We start from the raw sequence: 10,766 nt of genomic DNA on the forward strand, positions 1-10,766 counted from the left end.
AAATCACAAAGTTAGGAAATGCTGGATTGAGTGATTAATCCCGTACCAGATTCACATGCAAAAGAGTGTTTATTTATTAGAATTGGAATCTGATATTAGCTGATTTAAAATTAATGTATTGGGAGATGCAAGGGAGGCTGGCAAACTCAAGAAATTCCATGTGAGAATCCCACTCCATTTGGCTTCCATCATTAACTAATTAAGCAACTTGACAACAATTATTAATAATTTTTTATACATGTACTATGTACAATATCAAAGTACTTTTTTCTAATTAAAGAAAATTTGATCATTTCATTTTTTAAGTTAATCATGAACCAATGAGATCAATAATGACAGTATCCTTTTTGTTTAATCGTGAAATTAGTATATTGTGTATGTAAAAAAATTTCGTTGGGAGACTCACCCATCAAAGTCAGGTGTGCGACCTGGGTCGGTCCAGATTAATCATGACAAAGTCTTGGAACTGGATGACAACAAAAAAATTGTATTAATGTAAATTTAATTTTTTTTTTAAATTTTACACTTGTATATATTCTTTTATATTATTTATATTTTAACAACTAATGATTGTATTTAACACTAATAAGTACACACATCATACATCTACAATTTAAAATTACTATGAAATTATTGCACTCTGTTAATTTCTAGAAGAGATCCGTGTATTGACGGTTGCATTACATAGACACTAATGTAGCCGAAAAGATGTATAGCCCATGTGATTTTTTAATTATTTTTTGGGTTAGTTCGGGAAGGTCATATGCAGAGACAGAATCAGGATTTTAGTTTAGGGGAAAATATAATTAACAATAGAAAATGAGGGGTAAAACTAAAATAAACAAAGATTTAAAGGTCTAAATTGATAAGTATTCTTATTTTATTAATGGTAAAAAAAAATTTGGGGGTGAGGAGTGGCCTCCAAGACCTACATAGCTCCGTCACTGGTCACATGATCATCCATGTGAACTTTGATATATACATATATATATATATATATACACGTAATTTTCGTTTGACAAAGCAATAATTTGACTAAATTAAAGATATTATAAAATAATTTATCAGTTTAGATTTCATAAATATTACTGACAAAATTGTTGTAATGCCACGCTGGTAATAAGATTTTGATCACTGAGAAAAATATTACTGATATATTTTTAATAATATTTCGGTATAAATCTATATAAGTATTTTAAAATTCAAATATGTTTACTATTCATGTTAAATATTAATAAATGTCTTGATAAAAATTTGAATTGAATAACATTATTTACGCATATCTGATTTTTTTATTTAGCTAAGGTGATTATAAAGTAGTATATGTTATAAATACTCTCAAACATTTAACAATGAATGCTCAATCACCTTATTACAGTCGTTGGTGCTCGAATTTATGACCTTTAAGAACAACAATGATTCTTTTAACCACTGAAATAAGTTGGTTCATACTTATTGCATATTTGATTTAAATAAATAAAATGTACAGTGTGTACATATTAGAGTTCTTGAATTCATCACTCATCAAAAGTAAACGGATTTAGTAATGATATAGGACTTAAATAATAATATACAAATATAAAAAAATACAAATTTATTATGAATAATAATAATAACTGAATGTAAATATTATAACAAGTATTGGGATCCATATCAGTATCCAGCGTGAACGATTGAGACATGTGATACTGGACGTGATTAGTTGGCCAACCAAATGATTGCTAATTATAATATTCGATTTTATTTTTATTTTTTAATGTTCATATTTTTTTATTGACTTCCAGTTCTAAGATTTCACATTGATTAATTTGGCCGATCGAGTTGCACACCTGATTTTGATGAATGAGTCTATTAACGGAGATTTTCTGCGTACACAAAGACTCTGAGACATTGTTTAATAATATCAAACTACTTATCACTTGAACTAACCCGTAAGTAGTATTCATATATTCAAGATATACAAGACAAGTGGCATAACGTATGTGAAATAATAATTACCTTAAGAAATCATATATGAAATAATTCATAAGTGTATCATATTTAATGAATGAGGAGGCAAATGTCAGTGAAGTGAATACAATCATCCTAAACCAAATCAAATGCAAATCCTTATCATCTTTATGATAGGTATGGGGAGGAGGATGGAAGCAACTGTGGCAGATGCAAATCTCAATCGCCATACGTATTGATTCTTGGCATGACACCTTCTTTGGAGCATAAAATTCTCGGTAATAGTATATCTAGTTAATTACATGATTGATTACTTATTGTTTGTGTTTTATTCATTTTTTTGGTTGATTTCAAAAAAAAAAACATAACATATAATCATTTTCGCTTTTATTTAATTAAGGTGTTGTCATCATAGATTAATCGTCGTTAACAGTTAACATATTAGGTGACATGATAGTTAAATATGTTAGTATAATCACACATTTAGTTCCTATTATTTATATATTATCTTAATTTGATCATACTTTTAATGAATTAAAATAAATTTATTCCTCTAATTGAATGATGTCATGTGTCACCATTCGGTTGAAAGACTAACTTTATTTTAATTTATTTTCCACCATTCGAAGGGTGACATGTGTCATCATCTGGTTGAAAGAAAATAAAGCAAATCAAATTACAGTCAAAACAATTCAAACCTATGTCAATTGAAAACCAAACATATATCCAACTATTGAACCAAAAACAATACTTGGTCTAAAATAAACAACATGATGTATATATTTTATATCTTACTATATAAAAACGTAACTTAAATTCATAATATTTTTTATATATTAACTTTAAAAATTATTTTTATATTAACTTATTAAATATATTTTATTATTAACTTGATTTAAAAATATTTTATTTTTATTTTAATTTAAAAGTGTATATTTCATGTTAAAATATTTTGAAGTTAAAATAAGAATAAAATATATTTTTAAAAATTTAGATAAGAATAATATATATATTTTTAAATAAAATAAAAAATAAAAAATCTCCAAATTAAGTTAATAATAAAATATATTTAACAAGTTAATATATAAAATATTATGAATTTAATTTACTAGTTAAGTATTTATACACTAAAATACAAAATATATGTCATGTTATCAATTTTAGACCAAAATTAGTCTTGGTTTGATAGTTGGATACATGTTTGGTTTCCCAAGAGACTCAAGCTTGAATCCATTTAACCCCAATTTACTTTTGCTCTATTTTCTTTCAACTAGAGGGTGACACATATCATCATTCAATTGAAAAATTAAATTTATTTTAATTTATTAAAAATATGATTAAATTGAGAGAATATGTAAATAACATGGACCAAATGTGTAACTATACCATATTTAACTGCCATATCACCACCTAATTTGTTAACTATTAATGGAAGTTAACCCGTAGTGACCACATTTTAATTAAATAAAAATAAAAGTGACTAATGTTATGTTTTTGAAATGAGAAAAGTGGACAAAACACAAACATAAGTAATCAATCATGTAATTAACCCTATCATATTATGTTATTCCATATTACAATATAGTAATACGGTCCAATTCCTTTCCATTATTTATTTATTCATAACTATTTATAAATTACAAAATTCTTGAATGAATCCTATGTCCGTGGCTGGTGAAAACACAATAATATGACGTACATATAGGAATTTTGATCACCATGACACCTCTTAACTTGATAATTTTAAATATGACACAAGAAAAATATTGGCATACAAGAACATGTCAAATTTTTAACTCCGTCTGTTATGTTTGAAAACTCTACCAACAGTAGATATAATACGAATCCACATACAAATATATGTATGTATGTGTGTATGTGTGTGTGTATGTGTGTGTGTATGTATGTATGTGTATTGCTCACCTAAGCATAGCCGCTGCGACTCGCTTGAATGATTCACAGCCTTGAGCAGGTCAGACTCCGAATGAGCAGCTGAAACAAACAGTCTAATTCCCACAGGCAGGGGGCATTTATCAAGGGTTGATCTTTTGGAAGCCACTACAAATATGGACTCTTGTTTCAAGGCCTGTAATTTATAAATGTTTTAAAATCAGGCATCCATGTCAACCACGTCTCAGTTTTCTATGTTACCTGGGCTCCGCATGTTGGCCACATATTTTTCTAATTTTTATATAAATATCTAGATCGGAAACAAATGCTTAATCAGCAATGTCTTCCAGGAGCTGGAGGTCACTCTTCACTGAACCTGTTGATTTTTCAAGTACAAGGAAGACAATGGGTGATTCTGGATTACTTGCTATTGAAATCCCCTGGATATCTTAGAGTACTGGTTTCCACAACAAGTTCAGGAACAGGAAATGGTCAATCAATTACATAAAAAATCACCAAAACTTTGTTTGCAACTATTATCGACTACTTAAAAAAGGTTAATGAGAAATATAATGATTTCCATCCCATGTTTAGAACCGGAAATGGTTTGATCAATTAGAGAACAATCATCAAAGCATATCATCAACTACTGAACAAAGACATGGTGTGCTTCGTTGTACGATGTTTGTCTGCATTATTTTATTTTCTACCAGAGACACCGTAAACGGGTTTGCGCTATAAAATACACCAATGCCACTGATAAGTTGAAGCTAGAGAAAATAAACATCATCACAAAAACAAAGGATATCCTTTTGACCTTATTTAAAAATAATAATAAGCTCAAAACCAACCTTTCCATAAAATGGCAATGTTTTCCTTCAGCTTTAATGTCAGATCAGGATTTTCCTCTAGGACATCAATAGCAGTAATTGCAGCACTAGCCAAACATGGAGGTAATGATGCAGAAAAGACATAGCCAGAACTGCTCAACCGCTGCCACAGATCATAGAATTAACATTAACATTTTAAGTGTATTAAGAGTCTATCCAGTCCGGTTGGTACCACTCCAGCCAGTATACACTATTTTCAAGGTAAAAATGAAACACTACCACAACTTGTTTTGGTATTGATTCGTACCAGCCACTAGTACGGTATTCATTACTCTGAGTCTATCTATTATAAGTAATGGTTATGAAGAGTCAAACTAACTAGATCTTCCACTATTCAACAATACAAAAAGGTCACAGTCTACATACTTGATGATCAATTACTCGAGCACTTCCTGTGCAGAATCCTTCTTCTGTTGCCAATGCATGTCCCATGGAAGCAGTAACAATGTCTATCTTCTCTGTCTGCAGTATGTTCAACTGTTAATCACCAAAAAAAACTAAAGCAACTCTAATAAAGTAACCTAAAAAACCTTATAAACACACAGGAACCCCGCAGTATTCAGTGAGACCCCTTCCGGTGCGGCCATGTACACCAAATGAGTTAGTCTCATCCAATAAGACACGGAAGCGATACTTCTCTTTCAACTTGATGATCTTGTCCAAAGGAGCTATTTGGCCCGAATTCTACATATTTAACCAAAAAGTTTCAAGTGAGACTGGAATTAGGGACAATAATCATCTAACGACCTCAACAATCCAAAACAAGGTATCCTTCACATTGTAGAAAGTGTTAACTGATTTTAAATATAGTTATACATTATGTTAGTTTGTTATGTTTGTTAGATATCAGTTATTGAGTTAGTTACATGAAATTGTTTATATAAAGGACTTATTTGTTGTAATTAAAAGTATGAGGAATGAAGTATAATTCTCCCTAATTTTCAGTTTTAACATGGTATCAGTTTAGCCCAGGCTATTCTTGGGCCGTCCTCACTCTTCCCGTGTCTTCCTTCAATCCTTAACCCTCTCTTCTCAATTAGGTATTGCTTTGTGCGATTCTCTTCGACAAGATGAATACCTCTAACACCGTTGATGCTACCGCCGTGCTCGACTTCAAGCACCCTATATTTCTGCACCCATCTGATACGTCGGGCGGCGTTCTGGTTTCACATCGTCTGGTTGGCATCGAAAATTACAACATCTGGAGTCGGTCTATGTGAATCGCGTTGCTGGCTAAGAACAAGTTAGGTCTTGTTGATGGTACTTATTGCAAAGGAGATTATGATGAAATTTTGCACTCTCAATGGGAGCGCTGCAATGCGTTTGTTTTGTCTTGGATTCTCAACACCGTGAGCAGTGATCTCTCGGCTGGAATCGTCTTCGCTTCAAGCGCCGCTCATGTATGGAATGATTTGAAAGAGCGGTTCGACAAGGTCGATGGATCCATAATTTATTTTCTCCATCATGAAATAGCTACTCTACATCAAGGTGATTCAACAATTTCCACTTACTTTACCAAATTGAAATTGAAATTACCGTGGGATGAATTTAATGCCCTAGTTCCTCTTTCATCTTGTATTTGCGAGGCATCTCAGCAAAATTCTAAACATATTGCACAACAGACTGTTGCAATTTCTTATGGGACTTAATGAAACTTACTCAGTTGTTCGTAGTCAAGTTTTACTTATGCAACCTCTACCTACCGTAAATCAAGCCTACTCAATGATTGTGCAAGAAGAAGCACAAAGAGCTCAGTTATCTGGTGTTTTGGATGCTGCTGTCATGTACTCTAATGCGTCTGGAAATTCTGATCGAAAGCGGTTCACTGGCGTTTGTGATTACTGCAAACTAAAAAGCCAAAAATGAGAAAATTGTTATCGTCTAATCAGGTTTCCTCCAGACTTCAAATTCACCAAAAAAAGGAATTCTCAGGCAGCTCTTGTCTCTAGTCCCTCACTGGCTGATTTCGATCATGAGTCCCGTTCTGGTGAATCACACACGGCTAATCCTGTTCCTGCTCCAGTTTTCACAACAACTCAATATCATCAAATTCTTGAGCTCTTGAATAAAACTCATTTTGTTGATGCAGCAGTTAATCTGGCACGTATTGCTTCTTCTAATTCTTTTCGTTGGATACTTGATACAGGGGCTACTGACCATATGGTGTCTGAAAGTCATTGTTTGCAATCTCTAACTTCATGTGAGCCTAGTTATGTCCATCTACCCATTGGTAAAACTGTTCCAATCACCCATACTGGTAGTTTTCATTTTAACTCAATTGATGTTCTTATAAATGTCCTGTATGTTCCTCATTTTAATCATAACTTGTTGTCAGTGTAAAACTCACTAAAGACCTCAATTGCAGTATTGTTTTTTATCCTCATGTCTACATTTTGCAGGATCTCTTCACTGGGAAGATGAGGGGGATTGGTAGGGAAGCTCGTGGTCTCTATTTGTTCAACTCTCAAGACCTTGTTTCTGGTTTGTCATCTACAACTGTTACTTCTGATTTGTCATCATCTAAATGCAAAGTTGGTTCTGGTTGTATGTCTGTTTCATCTGATAATAATACAATGCTTTGGTATGAACGTTTAGGGCATGCTACTACTGTTAAAATGCATAAAACTCCTTTTTATGTTATGTTCCTTTAAATGAGAATTCTGTTAAGCAATGTTTTGTCTGCCCTCTTGCAAAATAATCTAGGTTACCCTTTCCTATTAGTTCATCTAGATCACCTAAACCCTTTGATCTAATTCATATTGACTTGTGGGGTCCCTATAGGATTTCAACACACAGTGGTTATAGGTCTTTTTTGACTATTGTAAATGATCACACTAGGTTGTCTTGGGTATACTTGTTGAGACTTAAGAGTGATGCAATCCTTTTTCTTAAGCAATTCTTTACTCTTGTTCGAACTCATCATTCTGCTTTGGTTAAGTATGTTCGTAGTGATAATGGTGGTGAATTCTTTTAGTGATAATTATTCTGAACTATTTTCATCCCTTGGTATTGTTCACCAAAGCTCTTGTGTTCACACACCCCAACAAAATAGGGTTGCTGAATGAAAACACAAACATCTTTTAGAGGTAGCATGTGCTCTTAGACTCCATTCTCATGTTCCTATTAAATTTTGGGGTGAGTGTGTCTTAACAGCCTGTTATATCATTAACAGGCTCCCTATTGCTGTTCTAAATTGAAAAAGTCTATTTGAAGCTTTCTATAAGAAATCACATAATCTTTCTCATATGAAAGTATTTGGTTGTCTTTGCTATGCAAGCAAAGTTAACTATAAAGATAAATTATCTCTAAAGGTCTTACCTTCTGTTTTTATGGGTTATTCATCAACTCAAAAGGGTTATCTTCTTTTTTATCTTCATGCAAAATCTTTTTTGGTCAATTGTGATGTAGTCTTTCATGAGACTATCTTTCCTTTTTCATTTCCATTAACTATCAGAAGCATTAGTTACAGCTGGTTACATGCAGAGCAAATATGATTATTCGATGTTCACTAAGCAACAAGGGGAATGACATAGTTGTTTTGTTAGTATATGTTGATGATCTTTTAATCACTGGGAGTAATGAGAAACTGATAGCAGAACTGAAGCACATTTTGAATAAGAATTTCAAAATGAAAGACCTTGGAGAGTTGAAATACTTTCTAGGATTATAGGTTCTGAGATCAAAGGAAGGAATTGTGCTAAATCAAAGAAAGTATGCTCTAGAGTTAATTGAAGAAACTGGAGCAGGGGGAGCTAAACCAGCTTTGACACCTCTTGAGCAGAATAAGAAGTTTACTACAGCTGAGTATGATGAAGCAGTTTGTAGCAATGAATAATTGTTGCAAGACAAATCTGTTTTTCACACAAGGCTAGATATTGTCTATGTTGTTCATTTTCTTAGTCAGTTTATGCACAAACCAAAACAATCACATCTTGAAGCTGCTTTCAGAGTTGTAAAGTATATCAAGAAAAGTCCAGGACAGGGGATTTTATTAAGTGCTACGAGTGAATGCAAGTTGATTGCATATTGTGACTCTGACTGGGCTGCTTACCCTATGACTAGAAGGTCGATAATTGGTTTCTGCATCAAGCTTGGAATGTCTCTAATTTCTTGGAAGTCCAAGAAGCAAAACACTGTTGCACGCTCCTCTGCAGAAGCAGAATATAGGAGTATGGCAGGGACGGCATCAGAAATAGTATGGCTGAAAGGTTTGTTGGCAGAATTGGGCTTAAAAAATATAGCACCAGCTAAGCTAATGTGTGACAGTAAAGCAGCCTTGCAAATAGCAGCAAATCCAGTTTTCCATGAGAGAACTAAACATATTGAGATAGACTGTCACTTTGTCAGAGAGAAGATTCAAGAAGGCTTGATACAAACAGAACACATCCAGACAGGGGAGCAGCAAGCAAATTTGATGACTAAAGTTTTGGGTGTGCATCAACATGATTATCTAGTTTTCAAGTTGGGGTTTAAAGACCTCTTTACAACCACCAACTTGAGGGGGAGTGTAGAAAGTGTTAACTGATTTTAAATATAGTTATACATTCTATTAGTTTGTTATGTTTGTTAGATATCAGTTATTGAGTTAGTTACAAGAAATTGTTTATATAAAGGACTTATTTGTTGTAATTGAAAGTATGAGGAATGAAGTATAATTCTCCCTAATTTTCAGTTTTAACACACATTGACCCATTGCGATGCAGTTTTTAACTCAAAAGGAGTCTCGCAAAATTTGTTTCCATGTCTCCTAGTATGTACCATTTTTTTACGAATGTATATCATGAAAGTACAACAAACAGGAAACAATAAATATTTTTTTTTGTTAAGAATGATTCCCTAAGATCCCAAAGAGTGACATTTGCATTTTTTGCTAGGATGTATTTCTAACCAATTTTGTTAAGAAAAAACATATTTTCTTCGCATGAATACTAATTTACTATAGCACTCAGACATCCTATTTTGTTCCAATTATGAGACGCTAACAAAAGATGGGAACGTACAAAGACCACTGCATTTAAATGCAATGCCACAACACATGCACGTCAACTTTATAACTTGCACTATACATGTTCCTGTCGGACAAATTTTATAAATAGTCCACTGCCGAAACCATAGAAAGACCATTTTAGAAGGCTATGCACTATCATAGACTTATTCATACCAATGACCCGTGAGCAATAATTCAAGGCAACAATTCTAGTTATTAGACAAATCCTACATACACGACTATTTATGTTCAACATGAGCACACTAAGGATACAAATTGTTGAAGTTTAAGAGTAAACTTGACATAACGTACCTGATATACAACTTCAACCACAATGTAGCGCCGTAATTTTTTAGCCGCTGATTCTCTGAAGTAATTTTCTCTAAAGTTTTTTTTAGAGATTCCATGTCATTGTGCTTGAAATAAACAATGGTGCTTCTAGAAAGGTAGAGGCAACATAGAGAGAGAGAGAGAGAGAGAGAGAGAGAGAGAGAGAGAGAGAGAGAGAGAGAGAGAGAGAGAGAGAGAGAGAGAGAGAGAGAGAGAGAGAGAGAGAGAGAGAGAGAGAGAAGAACGAAAGTAAAAACTAACAAATTCACAAGCTATTCATTCCACGGATGAGCATGTAAAATTCAGGCTAATAACCATATATGCATCCAATTAAAGAACTGACATTTTTCACTTACACAACAATTATGTCGCCCTTTTTACAAAAACATGGGATTGCACTGAACATGGTCGAAAGCCCGTAAGAATAAAGGATGGAATCATGTGTTCCCAAAAACTTTGCTATTCTGGCCTCACAATCAAGGTGGACATCTGATCAACAGAAAGTTGTCACAATCTGAATATTGTTCTAATAGAAGATTTAGAAAGAGATTTCCAAAACTACATCATTCAAAGCTGGTCATCACTGATGCTTACCAATTGTACCATAGAATCCACGAGAACCAACACCATATTTCTCCAATGCAGAAGTACATTTCAATTATTTAAAAAGTTGTAATTTACATAAATAACACTATAAAAAATTAAATAATAATATAATA

At 32.9% G+C, this 10,766-nt stretch overlaps 1 pseudogene; it reads right to left on the reverse strand.

Annotated features, from left to right (window-relative positions):
- Positions 1 to 4,169: 4,169 nt before the first annotated feature.
- Positions 4,170 to 10,157, reverse strand: LOC120183333 (annotated as a pseudogene).
- Positions 10,158 to 10,766: the final 609 nt, after the last annotated feature.

Source organism: Hibiscus syriacus, unplaced genomic scaffold (genome assembly GCF_006381635.1).
Source record: "Hibiscus syriacus cultivar Baekdansim isolate YM2019G1 unplaced genomic scaffold, ASM638163v2 tig00112758_pilon, whole genome shotgun sequence".
Taxonomy (NCBI): Eukaryota; Viridiplantae; Streptophyta; class Magnoliopsida; order Malvales; family Malvaceae; genus Hibiscus; species Hibiscus syriacus.